The sequence below is a fragment of the Oryctolagus cuniculus genome, chromosome 8 (genome assembly GCF_051225735.1).
Source record: "Oryctolagus cuniculus isolate XC-2025 breed Fujian yellow rabbit chromosome 8, ASM5122573v1, whole genome shotgun sequence".
Classification (NCBI taxonomy): domain Eukaryota; kingdom Metazoa; phylum Chordata; class Mammalia; order Lagomorpha; family Leporidae; genus Oryctolagus; species Oryctolagus cuniculus.
Window position 1 is genome coordinate 140,247,371 of NC_142874.1, and position 19,317 is coordinate 140,266,687.

Below are 19,317 nucleotides of genomic sequence, written 5' to 3' on the forward strand. Positions count from 1 at the left end.
AGAACCTGAGCATTAGGGGTCTTGGAACAAATCCCCCTCAATACTGAGAGATGACTGTACTGATTATTTTTCATTTTGGAAGAATTCACTGGCATTATTTTTACTGCATCTTAACATTGCTACCACCAAAATTTAAGGTCTCCTTATCTCACTCTTAGTATATTCAGTCTGTCTCCAAACTGTTATCTGCACTACCCCCTAGCCATTGACAGACTATCAGTAATTTTGACATGTCACTTACCTATTTTTTTAAAAAAAACTTTATTATAGATTATATTTGGTTCAGCTTCTCATTACCATGTTTGAGAGCAAAGCCAGATATTTGTTACTTGAAGATTGCTAAAGAACTAGAACTATGACTGAAGCAGCCTTCCATTTTTAACACAACCATCACACAACACATCTAGCACACTGCTTCACGTTATACATACTCTGTTGTTAATTTAACAAATAACATTCTTATGTGTGACGTCAGTGATGACCAAGGCTCTTGACAGGAGCTGCCTAGGTTATGGTAGCTTTTGAATCCACAAACTCTGTCCAGATTTAGACAAGACCATAAGCAAAATGGAAATTTTTTCCTCCCTTCACAGAAAAGTGCATTCTTCTTTAATGGCCACTTCTTTCCACTGAGGTCTCACCCACAGAGATCCTTGATGTAGGACATTTTTCCTAGAGTGGCTTGGCTTTCCGTGCCTGAAATGCTCTTGTGGGCTTTTTCGCCAGACCGGAATGCCTTAAGGGCTCATTCTGAGGTCAGAGTGCTACTTTAAGCTGTTGTCTTTCTGAGTCTGCTTTGTACACTGCTTCCCTTGTTGGAGCGTTCACAGCTTTTTAATTCTGTTTGTATGAATGATTTAACACTTAGTCCTATCTATATGATCATTTTAACACTTAATCCTAATCCCTATGATCACTTTAACACTTAAAATGCCTTTTTTTTTCTTTTACCACCCCACCTATGGGGATCTAGTGTTCCATGGCAAATTTTTAAACTGTACCCATAGAAGTAGAATGTATGCAGAACTATACAGCTTTACAGTTACAGGCTTCATACACTTCATTATTACTACTTAGGAACATGGTGATTCTTTCCACCGTGCCTGCCCTCCCACCCCAGTACCGCCTGCCTTCCTCCTTCCCAGAGAGACTTTTAATTCTTTCAACAATATTCAAGTACAGGACAGAAAGGAAAAAAAATAATAATAAAAAATCCCATTTTGCTGAGTCAGTACCCTCTCATTCTATAGTTTATCTTCGTGTGCCGTTTTCTCAAATATCTTTTCAAATACTGAATAATTCTATATGGTAAGTGTTCCAAACGCTGTCTGAAAGACTAGAGGAATCACCATGGCTTTCAGCTCCGTTTGACAAAGCAGCAGCCAGTGGAGTAAAACCCTTGCTTTTGGTGGCAGTGGAGCTGTGTGATATCCAACTGCCAGGCATCCGTTTTTAGAAAAAGCCAAGCCACAGGGATATAAAACACCACATACCGTGCCCATCAGTGAGCTTCTAAGGACACAATTTTCCTTACCTCTGTTTCCTGAATGCAAAGCATCGGTTGCAAGGAGCTTGTAAGCAACTGTAGTAGATAAAATTGCAAGTGTAGTCAGGGGTGCATATGTTTTCAAGGCCTTGTGTTTTGAAGCAGTGTCTGAAATGAAGTTTGCCAGCGTTCCAGAAAACCCGCTATTGTTCCAAGGGACAGTGTCTTGTGGACATATTTAAGGCCTTCTGTTTTTTGAGGTACTGAATTTTTCCCTGTGATTTTGTTGACCCTTAGTCTTTTGAGTTTTGCATCTCTTAGAGGACTGATCTGATTGTGTGTGTGTTGCCATCCTGATGTCCTTGGCACTTCCCCATTCTGAAGGCACCCACTTGGTCCTTCAGGTCTGCTCAAGGCTCATGTCTCTGCCGCCATTTTGGTGGCTCACATGACTTGTGGGTGGGCAGGTTTACCCAGGATGCCCTGGGCTGACTGTTAAATTCTTCAACACAATTTGCAGTTTGGTAGAATATATAACATTTGTTCCCCTTCCTTCTTTTGGGAAAATCTCCTCACCCACCATCCCCAGTCTCCAACCCTCTGCTCCTAAAGTTGGCCACATGACTTGCTTGGCCTAATGAAATACAGGCTTAGGCAGTGCTTACAGAGAGCTTGCCACGCCAAGGATTGTGGGATCCTTCCTTTAGGTTCTGCCTGGGTTTAGGGTTAAGGTGAGGCAGTGTGAAGCCAAAGCCAGTGGCTAGGAAACCTAAAACATGAGTGGGCACCTTTGTTGTTTAAGCCACTGAGGTTTTTGGAGTCGTTTTTACAATAGAACCTAGTCTGTCTTGATTGATACAGAGAATAGTAAAATTCCAGGATGGTGGACTTCCAGCGACTTTTATTTCCTTTTACTTCATGTGTTGTTCACATTCTTTAAAAATAACAGTTATTTACACTCACTAAAAGATTGAATTACTTTAATTGTGAATAGTATTTATAGAAAGTTAAAAAATACTTGTAATTAGGAACATTTGATGCTAGAAATTGCCTATAAATACTTGTTGAACGTTCTTACTCATTAGAGGCTGGGAAGTTTGTCTTCTATAGTATGCATATCACCCTTACTACTTCTGAATTTTTAGTTAATTACTGTTATTTTCTTTGTCTCAAATAAATAAAAATTTAAAAAATAAGATTGTTATCTTCATTTATGATTACAAATTGCTTTCACATAGTAATATCACTTTATAATACCCAAAGTCTGTTTAATGCCTCAGTTTATAAAATTTTTTTAAAACTATTCCCTGAGTGGGGCTGGCACTGTGGCACAGTAGGTTAATCCTCCATCTGCGGTGCCAGCATCCCATATGGGCACCGGTCCTAGTCCCAGCTGCTCCTCTTCCAACCCAGCTCTCTGCTGTGGCCTGGGAAAGCATTAGAAGATGGCCCAAGTGCTTGGGCCCCTGCACCCACGTGGGAGAGAGGAAGGAAGCTCCTGGCTTCAGATCGGGGCAGCTCCAGCTGTTGCGGCCATTTGGGAGTGAACCAACGGACGGAAGACCTTTCTCTCTGTTTCTCCCTTTCACTGTCTGTAACTCTACCTCTCAAATAAATAAATATTTTTTAAAAAAAGTATTCCCTGGGCAATACCTGTTTTCTCTTATTAGTCCTTTGTTCATTTTCATAATTGACTATTAAATTAACACTCACTGGCAACAGCATTGACTCAAGAGTTTAGAATTTATTATATTCTTTTACATCCTAGACAATTTGTTGTTCTTGCATGGGAGAGAAAGGCGTGCTTTAGAAGGAATCAACCACTTTAAAAATTTTTTAAAAAATGTATGTATTTATTTATTTGAAAGACAGAGTGACAGAGAGAGAGGGAGAGATAGAGAAAGAGAGATCTTCAATTACTGGTTCATTTTCCAAATGGCCACAATGGCTGGGGCTGGTCCAGGCTGAAGCCAGGAGCCAGATCTGTCCAGGTGTCCCATGTGGGTGGCAGGGGCTGAAGCACTTGGGCTGTCTTCTGCTGCTTTCCCAGATGCATTAGCAGGGAGCTGGATTGGAAGCACAGCCAGGACTCAGACCAGTGCCACATGGGATGCTGACGTGACAGGCAGTGGCTAATTAACCCTGCACCACAACTCTGACCCCAACTACTTTACTTAGTTACTGAATTTAAACACACAATCATTAAAGTAGCTTTATTATATTATATTTTATTTATTTTTTAAAGATTTATTTATTTGAAAGTCACAGTTACACAGAGAAGGAGAGGCAGAGAGAGAGAGGTCCTCCATCCTCTGGTTTACTTTCTAATTGGCTGTAACAGCTGGAGCTGTACTGATCTGAAGCCAGGAGCCAAGAGCTTCTTCTGGGTCTCCCATGTGGGTGCAGGGGCCCAAGGATTTGGGCCACCCTCCACTGCTCTCTGAGGCCATAGCAGAGAGCTGGATTGGAAGTGGAGCAGCCTGGGCTCTATCCTGTACCCACATGGGATGCTGGCACCATAGGCAGCGGCTTTACCCACTATGCCACAGTCCCAGCCCCAGTAGCTTTATCTTAGCAATGAGAAAACTGGAGTTTATGGAATTTAGTTAACTTGTTGAAGGTTAAGGGCTAGCAACATGGTGCCATGGATTTTGAGCCCAGGTTCTGACTATAGGACTCGTCCTTTTTCTTTATATTAAAAATGGCCTCTGTGGTTGTACTTTATTTATAGAACATCATCACTTCCGGCCGGCGCCGCGGCTCACTAGGCTAATCCTCCGCCTAGTGGCGCCGGCACACCGGGTTCTAGTCCCAGTCGGGGCGCCGGATTCTGTCCCGGTTGCCCCTCTTCCAGGCCAGCTCTCTGCTGTGGCCAGGGAGTGCAGTGGAGGATGGCCCAGGTGCTTGGGCCCCGCGGCGGCCATTGGAGGGTGAACCAACGGCAAAGGAAGACCTTTCTCTCAGTCTCTCTCTCTCACTGTCCACTCTGCCTGTCAAAAAAAAAAAAAAAAAAAAAAAAAAACAACAAAAAACATCATCACTTCCTATATAAAAAAATATTATCCTTTTTCCTCCTGATGGGATTGTCCTTACATTTTTTGCTAGGATTTTCTCACTGGGTACACATTGCTAAACTCCTCCAATTGTGAGTTCCTCAATATTAGCATTAAATTATGGTAATTGCTTCATGGACCCTGTTAGTGATGCAGTGAGAAAAGGGGTTTTGAGAATACAAGCAAGTATGTTGTCCATACTAGTCTCCTCATTCCCACGAGAAGCGCGATGTCAGAACCCCCGAGGGCTCTGCAGGCGGCTCTACTTGTGATTTAGGATTTTCTTTGTTTTGAGGACTCCCAAGCCTTAAACAAAGTCGGGCTCCACAAGGGCGAGAACTCCGGTCCTCTGAGCCTACACGGAGATCACGCTGATGTCTTCATTTTAATTTGAGCAGCGCCTTACTTAACTTTCCCCCTGGAGAAGGATGGTGGGCAGTCAGGTGCGTGATGTGGCTGGGTTTTCTCCTCGTGTATAGATCAGTACTGGCTTCCAAACTTAGGTGGCTGGAGGAGACCTGACTCATGCCAAACCTTTTTTAAAAATTAACTTATTCATTTATCTGAAAGGCAGAGTTACAGAGAGGCAGAGGCAGAGAGAGAGAGAGAGGGAGAGAGAGACAGAGAGAAAGGTCTTCCATCCACTGGTTCACTCCCCAAATGGCTGCAACGGTCGGAGCTGGGCCAATCCAAAGCCAGGAGCCAGGAGCTTCTTCCAGGTCTCGAGACCCACGTGGGTGCAGGGGCCCAAGCACTTGGGCCATCTTCCACTGCTATCCCAGGCCATAGCAGAGAGCTGGATCAGAACTAGAGCAGCTGGGACTTGAACTGGCGCCCATATGGGATGCCGGCACTGCAGACTGTGGCTTTACCCACTACTGCACAGTGCCAGCCCCCTTATTACCAAATTTTTATCTTCTACCTCCTTGATATTTTTCTTTGAATCGATTGACTTGTCTTTAAAAAATATTCCAAATGATTCCAAAGACGCCAAGAAAAGTGGCCAAGAATAGTACAAGAGACTCCCCCGGGTCAGCCACTGGAGAATAATTTGCCGACATGATGCCCGTTGCTTCCAGGGGCTTTGGGTGTGCGATCATCTCCGGAGGACGCGCCCCACCACAGTCACAGTAAAGTTAAGTGTGCTGCGCTTCTCCCCTCTATGGCAGGCCTCACCCTTTGTGCCGACCGCGGCCTTTGTTAAAGCGCTTAGCTGCGGCGCCTCCTCATGTCCATTCAGCCGGGTCCACCCTTCTGACCGGCCACTGTGCTCATCCCCCTGCTCTTGGCTGTGGACGCCCTGAGCCCGTGTGCTGCCACCCCCCTGGAGGTCCTCTTCTTCCTGGATTGCTTGGCCTCTGCCCTCGGGCTCCCTGAGCCCTGTGTGCATTTCTCCCGTGGGCGCTCTCCCCCTGCGGCTGCCAGCCACTGTCTTCGTGTCTCTCCAGCGCTGCGTGCGAGGATGCTGTCTGTCTGCTTGCCGGGCCAGGGCGTCAGGGCACGGCTCTTTCCAGGCACCGCCTGATGGCATTTGGACTCAACTATGATGGAAGGAAGCATCTGGAAGGAAGCATCTGTGGCTTTTAGGCTTAACTGGGCAGTGCCTAACCTCCTCCTAAGAAACCGTATCTGCATAGTTGCAATGTCATGAGTTGGATGTGTCAGTCATATTTTTTTCTGATTTACATTAAAAGAAATGGAGATTATGAAAACCAAAGGTGTTCATCTGTAGACCTGTGGAAATCAGCTTGCCAACCCCATCATTAGGAAACTGCTTAGACTGTTCAGTGCATTTTAGGTTGATTTCCATTTTGAATTTTTGTGGTGGCGGGGCAGTGGATTTGATCTTGGCACCTGATTAAACTGATAGCAATACCGTATCTTGGGGGCTGGTGCTGTGGCGTAGCAGTTAAAGCTGATGCCTGTGGTGCTGGCATCCCATATGAGCGCCAGCTCAAGTCCTGGCTGCTCCACTTCTGATCCAGTTCTCTGCTGTGGCCTGGGAAAGCAGTGGAAGATGGCCTGAGTCCTTGGGCTCCTGCAGTCGCGTAGGAGACCTGGAAGAAGCTCCTGGCTCCTGGCTTCGGATCAGTGCAGTTCTGGCTGTTGCAGCCAACTGGGGAGTGAACCAGCAGATGGAAGACCTCTCTCTCTCTCTCTATCTCTCTGTCTCTCCCTTCCTCTGTCTGTGTAACTCTGTCTTTCAAATAAATAAATAAATATTAAAAAATGATTTGTTTATTTATTTGAGAGTTAGAGGGAGAGGCAGATGGAGGGAGAGAGAGCTTTCATTTTCTGGTTCATTCCCTAAGCAGTAGCCAGGGCTGGGCTGGGCCAAAGCCAGGAGCCAGGAGCTTCATCTAGGTCTCCCACATGGATGGCAGAGGCTCAGACCTGGGGGCCAGCCTCTGTTGCTGCCCCAGGTGCATTGGCAGGGAGCTGGAGCAGAAGTGGAGCAGTGCCCATGTGAGGTGCCGGCATCACAGGCAGCGGCGGAACCCGCTGTGGCACACACAGGCTCCAGCGCTTTCCTTGTCTTTCTGCATGTGGTGTTTGATGGAAGTGGTGATGGTGGCTGTTCTCATTTCTGATTGCAAAGTGACTATTTCTATTTCTCCGTTTAGGATGTTGTTCTTGCTAGACTTCTTGTATTAATTTTTTTACCAGGTTAAGGACATTCTCAATTTATAAAAATTTTACAAATTTTGACTCATGTGGGTGTTGAAATCTGTGAGATGTGTTTTCTGAACTCATTAAAAAGATTGTGCACCCCCCCCCCCATCTATGAAGTGACAAGTTGTATTCTGAGCTGGGGGGATTCCAGACTCATCCATTCATTCACGCGTGCTTAGCATGAACGCAGCCTCCCCATGGCTGCTCTGTATCTCCCTGAGCTCTTCTCCCGGGATTGGCGTTAGGGCGGAGCTGGGAGTTACACACCCTCACTGTCCTGGAAGACTCCTGACTAATGCATTTGAACCCAAAGGTTGCTGTTGCTGAAGCTCTGGGCCTCAGCCCCTCACTGACCTAACGGAGTCAGAAACAAGCGAGACGCCTCGTGTGGAGCCTTTAGAACACCCGCTCTCCCGCAGGGATTTTATTCAGTGAGAGAGTGTGCTGGAGAGTGAGGGCTTTCTCTAGGGGACAGAGAGGTCTAGAGGCTACGTCGGGTCCCTGCCAGGCAGAGAGCTGGCCAGGAGGAGCCACGTGCAGCCAGCACGCAGACAGGACAGCAGGGAGCCAGAACAGCTGTCCTGCCCAAGGGCAGCGGAGAGCACTGAAGGAGGGCCCGTGCCCCGGGCCTTTCGTCCACTTTCGAGGCCGATGGGCAGGCGGGCGTCCAGGTTGATCGGGGGGGGGGGGGTGGGCGATCACGCAGGGGCGTGGTGAAGGCGTGGTCCTCCAGCTCACACCCGTCTGCCTGCCTGCAGCATTTTCTGTGCTCCTTCAGGACCTCTCCTGTCTCTCTCATTTCCCCCTCTCTCGTGCTTCTCCCTCTCTCCTTTCTGACCGATCTGCTTGAGCGGTGCCTGAATGGTTTTTGCTAACAGTTGGTGTTGTGTGTCGCTGTCCAAGTGCACTTCCCTCTCGGCCTTGGGAGGGCCTCCAGGAGTGAGTGATGCTTGGAGCTGTCATTGTTAACCACGACAGGCAGCAGTTAAGCACGCGTACACACACACCCCCACGTGTGCTGCTTGCCTAGCTTACACTGGGCACTTGAAGCAGCAGAGTGTCAGAGACCAAAGGTAAGGGGCAGTGTAGCTTCTCCAGTGAGAAGAGAGGCTCTGGGGCTGGGTGGGATTGTTGCAGGGCGGGGCGGGGTTCCGCTGCGTCTTCCCGGGGAGGCAGGGGTGCTGGCGCTAGAGGGCTGACTTCCGCTTGGAGGGAGGGGGTGTCCTGTGCATCTTCTGTTGAAGGGGCCACGAAACCTCTCTTGTGTTTCAGGATTTCTTTATGGTCTCCTCGCAGGCTGCGTTTACCGAGATGGAGGGCGCTAGAGTCAGTGTTAGTGTTAAGGGTGCTCTCCTTGTTCTCTGTTCCTGCGGCACTGCATCAGACTGTGAGGCAGTTGCTCATTGCAAACCCCTTATGCCTTGCATATGCAAAACAGCCCCTGCCAGGCTCACCCTCCTTCCTTCAGGCTCTCCCCCAACCACCCAGGGCCAGGTCCCAGAACACTTGGGACCTACACTCTAGAGCCCACTGAAAACTAGTGAACCCTAAGCCTGCTCACCTGCTTCCCCAGGCTTGCCCATTCCTTCCCATGAAAAACTCAGTAGGGGCCTGCATTGTGGTACAGCAGGTTAAGCCACTTCCTGTGATGCAGGCATCCCATATGGAGGCCAGTTCAAGTCCCGGTTGCTCCACTTTTAGCCCATCTCTCTGCTGACGCACCTGGGAAAGCAGCAGAAGGTGTCCAGGTGCCTGGGCCCCTGCCGCTCAGGTGGGAGATGTGGGTGAGTGTCTGGCTCCTGGTTTCGGCCTCTCCCAGCTGGCTGTTGTAGCCGTATGTGAAGTGAACCAGAAGATGGAAGGTCCCCTCCCCCACCCCCCGTTCTCTCCCTCTCTGTCGCTTATTCTACCTTCCAAGTGAATAAAATGAATGTCTTTTAAAAACACACAGCAAAGGCTTGTGCCCCTGTGTCCCCTCGTAGCCGCGTGTCCCCTTGCTTCCTCTGCCTGCTGACCAACCCCAGTGCTGCCCCATGTAGCTGTGTGGTGTTCTTTGCCTCTCGTTTCTAGTTATTTTTGGTTTAAAACCTTCTTCCGTCTTGACAGCCATTACTGTTTCTTGGGAGACTTGATTAAAATAAATCTCCAGGCGGATGTTTGGCTTAGCAGTTAGGATGCTGGTTCACAGGCCTGTATTCAATAGATAGTCCGTCTGTCTGTCCTCCCTCCCCCTCTCTCTCCCTCCCTCCCTTCCGCAGAGTGAGAGAGACAGAGAGTGAGCGAGAGCCAGCTTCCATCTGCTGGTTCACTCCCCAGATGTCTGCACCACTGTGTCTGGGCCACGCTGAAGCTAGAAACCAGGAACTCCATCTGGGTCTCCATAGGGAGTGGCAGGGGCCCAGTACTTGGATCATCTGTTTGCTGCCTTCCCAGGTGCATTAGCAGGGAGCGGGATTAGAAGTGGCGCATCCAGGACTCGAACCAGTGCTCTCATATAGAATGCCAGCATTTCATGTAGTGCCCCGGTGCTGCCCCTCTTCTGTATTTCTGAGTGGTCATGGGAGATGATACAAAGCACCTTGCCCAAATCTATGGGCAATATGGGAGTATATGTTTTTTTTTATTTTAAAGATTTATTTATTTATTAGAAAGGCAGAGTTACAGAGAGGCAGAGGCTGAGACAGAGAGAGAGAGAGAGGTCTTCTATCTGCTGGTTCACTCCTCAGATGGCCACAAAAACCGGAGCTATGCCAATCCAAAGTCAGGAGCCAGGAGCTTCTTCTGAGTCTCCCATGCGGGTGCAGGGGCCCAAGGACTTGGGCCATGTTTCACTGCTTTCCCAGGCCATAGCAGAGAGCTGGATCAGAAGTGGAGCAGTTGGGACTCGAATTGGCATCCATATCGGATGCCTGCAGTGCTGGCGCCCGCTACCCCATGGCACTGGCCCTGAGAGTATATGTTAAGAGCAACATAAGGGGCCGGCACTATGGCACAGCAGGTTAACGCCTTGGCCTGAAGCACTGGCATCCCATCTTGGCACATAGCTCTCTGCTATGGCCTGGGAAAGCAGTAGAAAGATGGCCCAAGTCCTTGGGCTCCTGCAACCACATGGGAGACCCGGAAGAAGCTCCTGGCACCTGGCTTCAGATGGTGCAGCTCCGGCCGTTGTGGCCAGCTGGGGAGTGAAACAGCGGATGGAAGACCTCTCTCTCTCTCTCTTTGCCTCTGCCTCTCCTTCTCTCTCTGTGTAACACTGACTTTCAAATAAATAATTCTTTAAAAATAAAAAAAAGAAAATCAGAGTTAAGGAGAGACAGAGGAAGATATCTGCTGGTTCACTCTCCAGATGGCTGCAATAGCCAGCCCTGGTGCTAGGCTGAAGCCTGGAGTCAGGAGCTTCATCCAGGTCTCCCACATGGGTGGCAGGGACCATCTTCCACTGCTTTTCCAGGCCATTAGCAGGGAGCTGGATTGGAAGTAGAGCAGCTGGGACACGAGCTAGCGCCCCATGGGATGCCAGTGTTGCAGGCAGTGGCCTTACTTGCTATGTTATAATGCTGGTCCAAGTCTATAATAATTTTTAACGGATCAAGTTTTTTCAAGTTAGTGGCTTTGAAGCTTAGTACACATGAGGGTACTGGGACTTCAAAAAGTTCGTGGACAATGGAATTAAAAGAGGAATTTATTTTGCTAACCTTTTTTTTTTTGAAATTCAAGCCTAGTTTTTATAATACACATTTACCACAGATGTTTTGCAGGCCCTTATGTGTGCGTGTGTGTAGATATGATGGTGTGGCCCAGCAGAGGGAGAGGTCATTGCTTGATGGCAGGGTAATGGGTTGTGCCTGAGTTGTAGTGACCCTTTGTCACGGAGCAGAGTCCCAGAGGGGAAGTGGCGGATGAGCGTGCTTCTAGCAGCCTCTATAAAGCTGTCGTCCACTCTTGTCATGGCCTCTCCTGACACATGAACTAATCCTTAACGTTCCTCGTTTTGGATTTGAGCCAAAACACACAGCTGTAGTCAGTCCGGCGTGGTGTGCCGTTCCCCAGAGGAGCGAGCCCTGGCCTTGGGGCTGGGTCGGGCTGAGCTCCAGGGACTGCAAGTGTACTCTTGAGAGTCAGAGAGTGTGCAGAGAGGGGCTGCGGGTTTAGTGCGCGTCGTCCGCTTGCGGTGCCTGACGTCCTTGTACTGAGCGCCGCTGTCTGGGCCTGAGGAACCGAGCGGAAGGCTCTCTCCTGTGCTTTGCTGGAGGCTGGAGGAAATGCTTCGTAAGCGTGTGTGGGTGAGAGCTTGATCTAACAGAGCCGGGAGAGAGTGGAAATACAAATGTTTATTAGTGCTGAGGTGCAGCTCAGTTATCCTTGATTATGTTATATGATGGTTAAAGACTTGACGTTATGTCCTGGTGCCCCTTGAAAAAGTTTTCATGGCCCACTGCCTTGTGGAATGAAGACATCCTGTTGAAGGAAGAAATGATGAGCCGAATATTCCTCGGAGATTGATGAAACTTTCATTAAGTATCGGCTGGAGATTATCATTTTGGTGTTCTGAACGTTATAAATTGCATGGTTGTCCTGGATTTGTCTCTGCACTACTGAAGACCTTCCGTAGGTTTGTACTCCAGATGCACACAGTTTTCTCTTAGCTATAGACCAGTGCAGGAAGGAGCATGCATTCTTTTAGGACATCTTAAAAGATTTATTTATTTTATTTGAAAGAATTAGGGAGAGAAAGAGGTAAAGAGAGAGAGAGAGAGAGATAGCTTCTACCCGCTGGTTTACTCCCCAAATGAACACAACAGGTGGAGCTGGGCCAGCCCAAAGCCAGGAGCTTCTTCTGGGTCTCCCACATGGGTGCAGGGGGCCAAGCACTTGGGCCATCTTCCGCTGCTTTCCCAGGTACATTAGCAAGGAGCTGGATCAGAAGTGGAGCAGCTGGGAATCAAACCTGTGCCCATATGGGATGCCGGAGCTGCAGGTGGCCGCTTAATCCACTAGGCCACAGCACTGGCCCTCTTAAAATTTTTGAACACCAGACTAAAAGCCTCTAATTCACAACAAGAGTGTTAAGCTAATTAAAAGCTTCGAACAGATCATACGTTCACCCAGACTTTTAAAGTGACCCTTTCGCCCACGTGGAAGAACACAGCATGACTTTGAAAGGCGCGTTCCTCTTCCTGGTGACTCTGCGTGTCCCTCTCCTGTCGGGTGGCTGAGAGCTCAGACGCAGGTGGAAAAGCTCCCGGCGACCAGCTGGGCCAGCCATGCGCTTCCCGTCCCACATCCCACATCGTTCTTCTCAGAATGTGCTCCCGCGCGGTTTTGAGAGCACGTTTTTGAGTTCCGTTTCTCAGCAGTGTAGGTGATGGTTAGGGGACCGTTCCCTACACACGTGACGCTGGAGCCAACACACAGTTGCTGAACCTCAAGACGCGTTGCTGGGGCTGTGGTGTCCCTGGTGTCTCTGAGCGGCGTCCGTGTACTTGTCGGTTGCCAGTCTTTACTGCGGTCTGCGTGGCTTTGCCACCACGCCTCTGTGAACTTGAACAAGGCACCCAGTCTCTCGTGGTCAGTTTTCTTCTCTGTCTCCCAAGTGGGTGAGATAATTTCTTAGGAACCTCAAGGTTCAAATTCCATTTACTTCATGCTTTCCAGGTGTTGCATTCATAAAATAAAGTGCAGAGCATGGATTATGTGTAGGCTGGGATGTTGTGTTTGCATTGTTCTCTGCTGCATTCCCCTGGCCCAACCACGGAGCCTGGTGCAGAGTCGGCAGGCACCAAGTGTTTACTGAGTAAGTGAACTAGACCCAGGGTAAGAACTTTCAATAGGAAGGAACGGATGAAGCACTTCACTGGAGGTGCGTGCATTCCGATTCTGATGTGTGCCGGTCAGACCCTTTACTGGCGCTCCATGTCCTCCTGGACTCTGGGCTGTCTACCTCGTCTGCTCCCTCCTGCCCCTCCCTCACACAAGGTCATACTCCTTGCCGCAGCTGCAGGTGACTTCTTTCAGATCCTCCGTGTCCTGGAAGCCCACATTTCAGCCACCCTGTTGTAGGGTGGCCCCTGGGTACGTCCAGGTTCTGATCTCCATCACCAGAGGAATTCAAGGATGAGAAGGATAAAGGTCAGCAGAGAAGTGATTTATTCATAGAGAAAGTACGCACTAAGGTATGAGCGTGGACAAGCTCGGGAGAGAAAGAACTGCACCCAACAGGGTTCAGGACCAACCTTTTATGTGGTCTGGAGGCACAGGTCTGGGGTGGGGCTTACTAAACTGTTGATGAGGGGTGGAGCTTGGGGCAGGCCTTGAGTACTGTGCATTTCTTTTCCCTTTTTTGGAAATCTTGCAAGTGTCCTAGCATCAGGTGGGTGATACAAGTGGGTGGGGTATCCATGGTAATTTTATTTATTTATTTTTTAAAAGATTTATTTGCAAGAGTTACAGAGGCAGAGAGAGAGAGAGAGAGAGAGAGAAGGAGGAGGATGGAGAGAGAGAGAGAGAGAGAGGGAGAGGGAGGAGAGGTCTTCCCTCTACTGGTTCACTCCCCAAATGGCTGCAACAACCAGAGTTCAGCCAATCCAAAGCCAGCAACCTGGAGCTTCTTCCAGGTCTCCCACATGGGTGCAGTGGCGCAAGCACTGGGACCATCTCCCACTGCTTTTCCAGGCTGTAGCAGAGAGCTGGATCAGAAGTGTAGCAGCTGAGACTTGAACCGGCGCCCATGTGGGATGCTGGCACCGCAGGCAGAGGCTTAGCCCACTACTCCACAACACCAGCCTATGACATTGGTTCTTAAGTGGCGAAACCTGGCAGCTGAGGCCTGCATGAAAGGGGCTGGGGTTTAGGTGGCGCTGCGGCCTCAGCTGCGCCTTGCTCGCTGCCTCTCTGCCTGTGTCAGTCCTACTTGCTGCTCTTTCCTCCCTCCGCCTCCACCTTCCACGTGCTCCCACGGACAGCACTGTTTCCTGCCTCAGCTCAAATTGCGTCATCTTGTAATTGCTAGTTTAATGTCTGTTCTCTCCAGCTAGAGTTTGGTACTTGCCGAGAGAAGACCCGTGCCTGACTTGTTGGCTCTTGTTCACTGTGGCACCTCAAGCACATGACCCACTGCCACCCACGGGCCCAGGATGCTAGCGTTCTGATAAAGTCGGAACGCTTCTGTTCTTTGTCTTCTGAGGACGCCTCTTCTCCCAGTTTCTGTAAATGAATTTTGTGTAATGGTACGTGGCTTCTGCCAGTGACAAGTGTAAATAAGACAAGTGGGGTTTGGAGTAGGTGGGACACAGCAGCCATGGTTGTCAAGGAGAGAACCCTTGAGCTGTATCTAGAATAGCACTAGCATGTAGCAGGTGTTCAGTGAGTTTGTTAATGATGGTGAGACCTCAGCACTGGATATCTAGAGGAAGAGGGTTCTAGGCAAAGGGAATGTCAAATACAAACGTTCTGAGCTGGGAACACTCTTGACTTGCTCACGGAGCTGGAATCTGGCCAGTGTGGCCAAGGCCTAATGGACAAAGCAGAGAAGTGGAAGATGAAGCTGTGCATGTAGGAATATGCAAACTTTTGTAAACCTGTTAGCCAAAATAAGGAGCTTGGATTTCAGTTTAATGGTAGTGGGAGCATGGCAGGATTTCAAGTGAGCCGTGAGATGATCCGATGGCTTTGAGAAGTCACTGCAAGGGCTGGCACTGTGGTGCAGAGGGTTAAGCTGCCATCTGCAGCGCTGGCATCCTGTCTGGGCACCAACTTGAGTCCCAGCTGCTCCGTGTCTCATTGCTCTCTCTGCAAAAGTGCCTGAAAAGCAGCAGAAGATGGTCCAAGTACTTTAGCCCCTCCACCCACAGGGGAGTCCCGGATGGAGCTCTGGGCCCTGGCTTGGGCTTGGCCCAGTCTTGTCTGTTGGGGCTGTTTGGGAAGTGATCCAGCAGGTGGAAGATCGCTCTCTGTCTGCCTCTCCCTCTCTGTAACTCTGCCTTTCAAATAAATAAATCAACCTTTATTTAAAAAAAAGTCACTACAGTCATCAGTCGGCTTGTACCTCTCCAGTAGCCTGCCACCAGTCCTCAGACCTGCTCTCCACAGCGAGGCCCGAGACACCTTTTCTTTTTAAAGTTTATTTATTGATTTGTATTTATTTGAAAGGCAGAGTGACAGATAGAGAAGAAGTCTCTTTTGGTTCATTCCCCAGATGCCCTCAGAAACCAGGACTGGGCCAGGCTGAACCAGGAGCCAGGAACCGCATCAGAGGTCCCACGTGGGTGGGAGGGATCCAAGTACTTGAGCCATCAGCCACTGCCTCCCAGGGTGCGCTTTAGCAGGACGCTGGTTTGGAAGCAGAGGCAGGAGTGTATCCTAGGTACTGTGATATGGGATGCGGGCGTCCCAAGCTGCAGCTTCACCTGCTTTGCCACAATGCGCCACGCACCCACTGCCAGTGTTTTTTTTTTTTTTTTTTTTAAAGATTTTATTTGTTTATTTGAGAGGTAGAGTTGCAGACAGTGAGAGAGAGAGAGACAGAGAGAAAGGTCTTCCATCTGTTCACTCCCCAGATGGCTGCAACTGCTGGAGCTGCACCAATCCGAAGGCAGGGGCCAGAAGCTTCTTCCGGGTCTCCCACACGGGTGCAGGGGCCTAAGGACTTACGAACCATCCTCCACTGCTATCCCAGGCCATAGCAGAGAGCTGGATTGGAAGTGGAGCAGCCGGGACTAGAACCGGCGCCCACATGGGATGCCGGTGCCGCAGATGGAGGATTAACTACTGCGCCATGGCGCCGCCCACCAGTGGTCTTTTAACAGTGCTCATTTGATCATGTCAACCAGTTATGGAAACCCCTTCAGCTGCCCTCGTGCGTGATGTGGACTCTGGCCTTGTGAGATCTGATGCGCACCGAGTGCAGTGTCCAAGATCCTCATGCCCCCTGCCCACCTCCCTGCTTCTTTGAAAAGGCCTCCCGGCCCTGCTGCTCCTGTTCGGCGCTCACCTGGCCGATTCCTGCGCAGTTCCCCAGGTCTCACCTCTCACCTCCGTGCCCTCTGAAGGTCTCTGACCTCCACCTCTGTGCCCGGGCCCCGGTTAGGCGGTTGGATCTCCCAGAGCCCCCGTTGCCGGCTTTCGTCACCTGGGCTGCTGTGTGCTCCCTGCCACGCCCTGGCCCCGGCAGCTGCTTGCACGGTGGTTCCAGCGCTTGCCTAGCCAAGCCCTTCCTCTGCACACCCTGCTGGTAGCTGCTTTTGCTTCTGTTGATGCAGCTTCCTGGGAGGGTTTGTTAAAGAGGAAGCAATTGGTTCAGAGAGTAGTTTAGAGGAAGGATGACTAGTCAGGCTCTGTGGGTCATTTGGCTAACAAACCTGCCTTGAGATCCTCTAAGGTCAGCCCTGTGGAAGCCATCATGCCCTGCCTTGAAAAGCCATGAGTCAGCTTGTTCTTTGTTTGAAATTAGGGAACAATGTTTGGGTTCCGGTCTTGTCTTTCTGTTGGAATTCTCTGACAGTGACTCCAGATCCCGTGAGGGAGAGCAGCTTCCCCTGCGTGTGCACACATGAAGGAGGCACGGCTCTGCGTCCAGTCACGGGAGCGCCGTGTGCTCGCCTTCCGCCAGGGTCTGGCCGGGTTGCCTGCCCTCCGCCCGGCTCACGTGGCTCTGTGAGTCAGCGTCCAGCCACCTTTTACACATTCTTGCGTGTCTGTTTTTTTATATTTTATTTGGTGATTAACGTTTCCTGTTTGTTTCTCATGGGTTACAGTTGACATTTCACGCATGCCAAACCAGGGCAGCTTCTAGGATTCCATTCGGAGTTGAGTAATCCAGAGAACCTAGAGCCAGGAATGAACTGAGAGGACAAGGTCTGCATGGACCGAGGTCTCTGAAAGACTTTGAGGCTGCTTTGGGGCGGGCTTTTGGCACAACTGTGAAGATACCTATTGGGACAGCCACATCCTGTATATTGAAGCGCCTGATGTGGATTCTGGCTCACTTTCCAATTCAATTTCCTGCTAGTACACACCCTGGAAGACAGCAGATGGTGGTTCAAGTGCTTGGGTTCCTGCCACCCATGCGAGAGACCTGGACCGAGTGCCTGGGTCCTGGCTTCAGCCTTACCCAGCCCTGGCTGTGACAGCCATTTGTGGAGTGAACCAATGGACAGAAGATCTTTCTTCTCCCGCTCTCTCCCTTTCAAATAAAATGGAAATTAAAAAAATAAATACATAAATAGACTGTTTCTAGCAGATTATAATAATTTGTCAAAATAGTTTGATTTTCAAGACTACAAGATAATCAGTTTATCAAAAAAGGACATATGCGACCAGTGCTGTGGCATAGTGGGTTAAAGCCTCTGCCTGCAGTGCTAGCATCCTATATGGGTGCCAGTTCGAGTCCCAGGTGCTCCACTTCTTATCCAGCTCCCTGCTAATGCACCTGAGAGAGCAGCAGAGGATGCCCAAGTGCTTGGACCCCTGCACCCAAGTGGGAGAAGAAGCTCCAGGCTCCTGGCTTCAGATCAGCTCATCTTTGGCCATTGTGGCCATTTGGGGAGTGAACCAGTGGATGAAAGACCTCTCTCTTCGTCTCTCTGTAACTCTGCCTTTCAAATAAATAAATAAATACATAAATCCCTTTTAAAGGACATACATGTAGTATGTATTTTCATTTTATTCAGTTACTAACAATATAGAAACTAATTCCATTTCCTAGTAATGCAGTGGATCTGGTTATTTCACCTATGAGATGGGGTCAGTGACACGCGCTGGGAGGCTGGTGCTCAGTGTGTGATACCGTCACGCCCCTGTGACGTCATGAGTTCTCAGACATCATGCCCTGTGGTGTCATGAGCTCTCAGCACGTGTAAGCCGATGTAAAGCCCCAGACAGATGAGCTGAATTACCCACCAGTACTTCCAGTGGCGAGTCTGAGCTCCACTCCTCTTTGTCTGTTTCTCTCTTTCCCAAGGATACAATGAATGCAAACTAAGAGTTAGACTGGAAGTAGTCCGTCTAGGCAGTGTGGAGTTTAGTTTTTGCGTTTTCATTTATATGATTGAGGTGTAGAAAGACCAAAGCGTCAGCAAGGTCTGCTTGGAGGGAGATGTTTAGAGTGGAGCTGGTCTGCCCCGAGTGGTGTGGTGACTCCCAGGGGCTGGTGATGGCCTCCAGTGGGAACAGGAGGGCCCAGCTTAGCACAGAGGTGAGCAGAGTCTTCAGACAGCTTTCCTGCTTCACCCTGCACCTGTTCCATTCTGCCTTGTGTGGGGCCAGCTGTGAACTCAAAGGGAGGATAGAGAACGTGAAGGGTTGGAAAAGAAAACCAACACAGCAAATGGAAAAGACATAACGTGTTGTCTTTGATGATTCGCATAACAAGCAAGGCATGGTGATTGCTGGGCCCAGGAGCCAGGTACTTCAGCATAGCTCTGCTTTTCCCATTCAGATTCAGAGTTCTTAAGCAAGTCAGTTTCTCTCAGTCTCTCCCCCCACCTTTGAGATTTATTTATTTATTTGAAAGAGTTACACAGAGAGAGGAGAATCAGAGAGAGAAAGAGAGGTCTTCCATCCGATGGTTCACTCCCCAGTTGGCCGCAATGGCTGGAGGTGCACTGATCCAAAGCCAGGAGCCAGGAGCTTCTTCTGTGTCTACCCACACAGGTGCAGGAGCCCAAGCACTTGGGCCATCTTCTGCTTTCCCAGGCCATAGCAGAGAGCTGAATAGGAAGTGGAGCAGCTGGGTATCGAACCGGTGCCCATGTGGGATTGTGGCACTGCAGGCCAGGGTGTTAACCCACTGTGCCACAGCACCGGCCCCTCTCAGTCTCTTTAAAATGCATCAGTGATAAGAGCTTTGCTCAGGAGCTGAAGATCAGATGAGATATGGGAAGTTCTATACATTCTGAAATGCTTTGAAATCAGAATGCAGTGATGGTTTTCAAGAGTAGTTCTTAATGTTTTATTTACCTTTCAAAAGTCTCCCTCAATTTAACTGTAAAAAAAGAGACTGTTTTTGGGTGGGCTTGATTGTTAAAAAGATGTTGACCAGCTGTTTCTGAAATTAAGACAAAATATTAAGCAAGATAAAGTAGGTTTACAGTGGAGCACAAAGGGTTT

At 49.3% G+C, this 19,317-nt stretch overlaps 1 protein-coding gene and 1 pseudogene across 2 annotated transcripts in view; one reads left to right on the forward strand and one right to left on the reverse strand.

Moving 5' to 3' along the window:
- Positions 1-19,317, forward strand: part of SCFD2 (sec1 family domain containing 2) — a 358,545-nt gene that overhangs the window by 39,358 nt on the left and 299,870 nt on the right. The gene's annotated exons all lie outside the window — the stretch shown is intronic.
- LOC149125184 (complex I assembly factor TMEM126B, mitochondrial pseudogene) lies at positions 1,245-16,608 on the reverse strand (annotated as a pseudogene).